This window comes from Salvelinus sp. IW2-2015, unplaced genomic scaffold (assembly GCF_002910315.2).
Source record: "Salvelinus sp. IW2-2015 unplaced genomic scaffold, ASM291031v2 Un_scaffold4341, whole genome shotgun sequence".
NCBI classification, from domain to species: domain Eukaryota; kingdom Metazoa; phylum Chordata; class Actinopteri; order Salmoniformes; family Salmonidae; genus Salvelinus; species Salvelinus sp. IW2-2015.
In genome coordinates this window covers 13,192-19,264 of record NW_019945612.1, presented here as the reverse complement: position 1 = coordinate 19,264, position 6,073 = coordinate 13,192, and the positions used below count along the sequence as shown (strand labels likewise).

The window sequence follows — 6,073 nt, the reverse complement described above, 5'->3', positions numbered from 1 at the left end:
ACAGGGAATTGTTAAAAGATAATTTCTGCATCTGCAACCAAATGGCTCGCTAAATGGAGACTGCCTAGTCACAGCACAACAACAGGAAGTTGATGTAAGGTCCTTACATCCTCCCAGCCTTTGCCAGGTGTATAGGAGATTAGCTTCTAGGACAGGTGGCCAAGGGTATCCATCACTGTCGAAAGAGTAGTCTCTGCGACCAACGTGATGTTGCTGAATACCTGACATTGGGAGAAAGGGGGCGGGGTAAGGGAGAGAGGGAGAAAGAGAGTCAGACGGTGCAGTTAGTGAGACTTCTGGCCACAGAATTTTTTAAATATTTTTTACAGGTAAGTTGACTGAGAACACGTTTCATTTGCAGTCAACGGACCTGGGGAATAGTTACAGGGGAAGAGGAGGGGGATGAATGAGCCAATTGTAAACTGGGGAATTATTAGGTGACCGTGAAATTGGTTGAGGGCCAGATTGGGAATTTAGCCAGGACACAGGGGTTAACACCCTCCTCTTACGATCAAGTTGCAGGATCTTTAATGACCTCAGAAGAGTCAGGAAACCCGTTTAACGTCCCATCCGAAGACGGCACTGCCTACACGGAGCAAGTGTTCCCAATCACTGCCCTGGCATTGGGATCTTTGGTTTGCACCAGAGGAAAGCAGTGCCTCCTACTGGCCCTCCGAAGCACGACTTCCGCAGCACTTGGTCTGCCCATCCAGGGAGCTGACCAGGAAGCCAACCCTGCTTAGTCTTTCAGAAGGCAAGCCATGCAGTGGTAGTGCAGGGTGTATGCTGCAGATGGAACTGCCCCTCAGATTTTCATGTAAAAAAAAATGAAAGGTTAAAGTAATGTTTATGTTTTTTTTCTCGTGTAATTCTACTAGCCACGCTAACAATTTTAATGAAATTTGGCTTTAGCTAGTCCCAGATTGGGTTCCCTACCTCATAACTGCTCCCAATATGAGCCATTTACAGGCTGTTCATCAAGTTAAGAAGCTAGCTTATCTAACTATCTTTAGCTGGCCGCCTGCTGGCAAGGTTGTATAGACTTTAGAATAGCAAGCACGTTACTGAGTTACGAATAACCCTCCATTCCTTTCAATTTAGTTCAAAGATGCTATTAGAATGTCATATTTTATTTCTTAAAAAAAACACCATTCAGGAGTAAGACAGTTCAAGAGGTATGCTTAGATACTGTTATGCTAATAATACAGTTAACAGTCGGAAGTTTACATACACCTTAGCCAAATACATCTTAAACTATTTTTCAAATTCCTGACAATTTATCAGAAAATTCCCTTCCTTAGGTCAGTTAGAGGATCACCACTTCATTTTTAAGAATGGGAAATGCAGATATATAGTAGAGGAATGATTTATTTAGCTTTTATTTCTTCATCACATTCCCAGTCGGTCGAAGTTTAAACATACACTCATTAGTATTTGGCACATTGGCTTTAAATGTTTACTGGGTCAAATCGTTTTCGGGTAGCCTTCCAGCAAGCTTTCCCAATAAGGTTTTTTGGGTGAATTTTGCCCATTTCCTCCTGACAGACGTTCAGTGTAACGAGGTCAGGTTGGTAGGTCCTTGCTCGCATACACTCTTTTTCCATTCTGCCCACCATTTTCTATAGGATTGAAGGTCAGGGCATTGTGCTGGCCACTCCAATACCATGACTTTGTGTCCTTTAAGCCATTTTGCACAACTTTGGAAGTATGCTTGGGGTCTTGTCCATTTGAAGACCCATTTGCGAACCAAGTTTAACTTCCTGACTGATGTCTTGAGATGTTGCCTTCAATATATCACCCTAATTGTCCTACTCATGATGCCCTAAGCCATATATTTTGGTGAAGTGCACCAGCCCTCCTGCAGCAAAGCACCTATCATATGCTGCCACTCCCGTGCTTCATTCACGGTTGGGTGTGCGTGTTTGTCTGCGGTTGCAAGTCCGCCCACTTTTTTCTCTCAAACATAACAATGGTCCATTATGCCAAACACAGTTTCTATTGTTTATTTCAATCAAACCAGAGGGACATTTCTCCAAAAAGTACGATCTTTGTCCCATCGTGCAGTTGCAAACCGTAGTCTGGCTTTTGAGGCAGTGGCTTCTTCCTTGCTGACCGGCCTTTCAGGTTATGGTCGATATAGGACTCGTTTTACTGTGGATATAGATACTTTTTGTACCTGTTTCCTCCAGCATCTTCACAAAGGTCCTTTGCTGTTGTTTCTGGGATTGATTTCACTTTTCGCACCACAGTACGTTCATCTCTAGGAGACAGAACGCGTCTCCTTCCTGATGGTATACGGCTGCGTGGGTCCACATGGTGTTTTAAAACTTCCGTACTATGTTTGTACAGATGAACGTGGTACCTTCAGGCATTTGGAAATTGCTCCCAAGGACGAACCAGACTTGTGGAGGTCTACAATTTTTTTTTCTGAGGTCTTGGCTGATTTTCTTTTGATTTTCCCATGATGTCAAGCAAAGAGGCACTGAGTTTGAAGGTAGGCCTTGAAATACATCCACAGGTACACCTCCAATTGACTCAAATTATGTCAATTAAGCCTATCAGAACTAAAGCCATGACATCATTTTCTGGAATTTTCCAAGCTGTTTAAAGCACAGTCAACTTAGCGTATGGAAACTTCTGACCCACTGGAATTGTGATACAGTGAATTATAAGGGAAATAATATGTCTGTAAACAATTGTTGGAAAAATTACTTGTGTCATGCACAAAGTTGATGTCCAATCGACTTGCCAAAACTATTGTTTGTTAACAAGGAAATTTGTGGAATGGTTGAAAAATGAGTTTTAATGACTCCAACCTAAGTGTATGTAAACTTCCGACTTCAACTGTATATATATATATTTTTACATAGAATTAAGCATAATGATTATGGCTCTGGATTGCAGGAAAAAGCTTTTTCAGGTATTTGAAAAATTCTAATTCTCCAACTTTAGGACGAGGGGCCTAGCCCGCTCCGGACACCCCCAGCCATCCTTTAATACTTTGTTGCCCCCTCCAATTTTGGGGGTACATGACACCCCTGCTGGGCCATGTAAAGGTCTGCAGATATTAAGCAAATATTACTGCCAGACCACATTACCAGACATCAGAGTGGTCAGTGTGGATCTTTGAAGTGWCACACCTGTATCCCCAGGGGCCTTGCGCATTCTCAACTTKTTTTGTTAATWAGACAAGGCAGTTTTTATGCCCGTTGCGTCATCATGTCATCCCAGTGTATTTAGCTCATATGACAATAGATCATCAGAGAGAATCCTAGTAGGATGCAGTTCCAGCCAGTGAACAGCAGGCAGCAGTARGTAAGGTGCTATCTGTCATCAGTTGCTTTTCCTGTTCTTTATCTTCTCCTTTTGGAACCATTTGGCTGTATTTTCTATTTGCATACCTAATCCTCTTTAAAAAATCTATGTCATTTAGCAGACACTCTTATCCAGAGTGATTTACAGGAGCAATTACATTTAAGTGCCTTGCTCAAGGGTACAGATTTTTCACCTAGTTGGTTCAGGGATTTGAACCAGTGAGCTTTTGGTTATTGGCCCAATGCTCTTAACCACTAGGCTACATGTTGCCCTATGCAGGGCTTGTCCTCTTTACCCTCACCCCAACCACCTCCTATGCTCCCCCTTTTCCCCTCTACATCCATCCCTCCTCCCCCTCACCTCATCCTCCCCCGCACCCTGTGTGTTTGATTGGCTTCCGTCATGCAGTTGGTGACAAAGTTTGGCCCTCCAGAGGCCCCATAGTCACGGCGCAGTGCCACCGCTCCGTGGGTCAGTATGGACACGCCCCGGGCGATCCTCATGCGGGGCTTGTCCTTCCAGCCCTGTGGACGCACGGCGAACAGGGCCCTGGGGAGACCCTCCATGCCAAGGCCGGACAGGGCTGGCCCCACAGCGAACCACATGTGAGAGGGTCCAGCCTGACCTGCGGCCCAGGCTGCCTGCTTTAAACACCAGCTCGGCCTCCTCCTGGGAACAGTAGAGCAGACGTACCTGGTGGAGGGGATACAGGGGAGGAGGAGAGGGGAGATATATGGGTACATAGTGAGATAAGGGGTAAGGGGAGAGAGAGAGACAGAAGGCCTGAGAGAGAGGGGCAGTACAGCAGACTACTGGAGGAGGGGAATACAGGGGAGGAGGAGAGGGGAGATACATGGGTACATAGTGAGATAAGGGGTAAGGGGAGAGAGAGAGACAGAAGGCCTGAGAGAGAGGGGCAGTACAGCAGACTACCTGGTGGAGGGGAGTACAGGGGAGGAGGAGAGGGGAGATACATGGGTACATAGTGAGATAAGGGGTAAGGGAGAGAGAGAGAGATGAGAGAGAGACAGAAGGCCTGAGAGAGAGGGGCAGTACAGCAGACTACCTGGAGGAGGGGAATACAGGGGAGGAGGAGAGGGGAGATACATGGGTACATAGTGAGATAAGGGGTAAGGGGAGACAGAGAGACAGAAGGCCTGAGAGAAGGGGGCAGTACAGCAGACTACCTGGTGGAGAGGAATACAGGGGAGGAGGGGGAGACAGACATATACAATAGTGATATACGTAAAGGCCAAGGGTCAAGGGAGACAGAGAGGGGGAAGGGGAGGGAGAGATGGAGAGACAGAGGTACTAGAGGAGGGGAAGAGGAGAGATATACAGGGTTATGTAGTGAGATTAGGGCCATGGGAATATGGAGGGAGGCAGAGAGAGAGAGAGAGAGAGAGAGAGAGAGAGAGAGAGAGAGAGAGAGAGAGAGAGAGAGGGGGAGCAACAAGACTCTCCTATAGGGGAAAGACAAGCTATACTAACTAGTGAGGTGAAGGTTAAAGGATGGAAGCTGAAGGAGGACAGGAGGGAGAGAAGGCAGGAGGAGTAAGGGGGGGAAGAAGGCAGGAGGAGTAAGGAGGAGAGGGAGAAGGCAGGAGGATAAGGAGGAGGGAGAGAAGGCAGGAGGAGTATGGAGGAGGGGGAGAAGGCAGGAGGAAGTAAGGAGGAGGGGGAGAAGGCAGGAGGAGTAAGGAAGAGGGAGAGAAGACAGGAGGACTAAGGAGGAGGGGAGAAAGGCAGGAGGAGTAAGGAGGAGGGAGAGAAGGCAGGAGGAGTAAAGAGGAGGGGAGAAGGCAGGAGGAGTAAGGAGGAGGGGGAGAAGACAGGAGGAGTAAGGAGGAGGGGGAGAAGACAGGAGGAGTAAGGAGGAGGTGGGAAGGCAGGAGGAGTAAGGAGGAGGGGGAGAAGACAGAGGAGTAAGGAGGAAGGGGGAGAAGACAGGAGGAGTAAGGAGGAGGGAGCGAAGGGGAGGAGTAAAGAGGAGGGGGAGAAGGCAGGAGGAGTAAGGAGGAGGGAGAGAAGACAGGGGAGTAAGGAGGAGGGGGAGAAGAGCAGGAGGAGTAAGGAGGAGGGGGAGAAGACAGGAGGAGTAAGGAGGAGGGTGGGAGAAGGCAGGAGGAGTAAGGAGGAGGGGGAAAGAAGCAGGAGGAGTAAGGAGGAGGGAGAGAAGGCAGGAGAGTAAAGAGGAGGGGGAGAAGGCAGGAGGAGTAAGGAGGAGGGGAGAAGACAGGAGGAGTAAGGAGGAGGGGGAGAAGACAGGAGGAGTAAGGAGGAGGGGAAGACAGGAGGAGGGGGAGAAGACAGGAAGAGTAGGATTAAGGAGAGGAGACAGGAGGAGTAGGAGGAGGGGGAGAAGACAGGAAGAGTAAGGAGGAGGGAGAGAAACAGGAGGGGTAAGGAGGATTGAGAAGACAGGAGGAGGGGGAGAAGACAGAAGAGTATGAATGAGGGAGAGAAGACAGGAAGAGTAAGTAAAGAAGTAAGAGCTGATGTTACTGCTGTGTATGAGCGTACTAATGACAGACAGTGGGGATGACACATATATGTTAATGAGTTTGAGCATGAGGAAGGGGGAGACAATATGACAGTGGGGGGTGGAGAGAATGGAAGAGAGGGAGGGGGTCTAAAGAGCAAACACACCTGAGGGGAATGGGAGGGTTAAACGCTGACATATGTTATTAAAAGCAGCAGAGTCTTGGGAGATAGGGAGAGAGGGAGAGAGAGGGAGAGCGGGAGGGACGAAAGAGAA

General features: G+C 47.9%; 1 pseudogene; it reads right to left on the bottom strand.

Moving 5' to 3' along the window:
- Window positions 1-6,073, bottom strand: part of LOC112077154 (glutamate receptor ionotropic, NMDA 2D-like) — a 29,534-nt pseudogene that overhangs the window by 17,834 nt on the left and 5,627 nt on the right.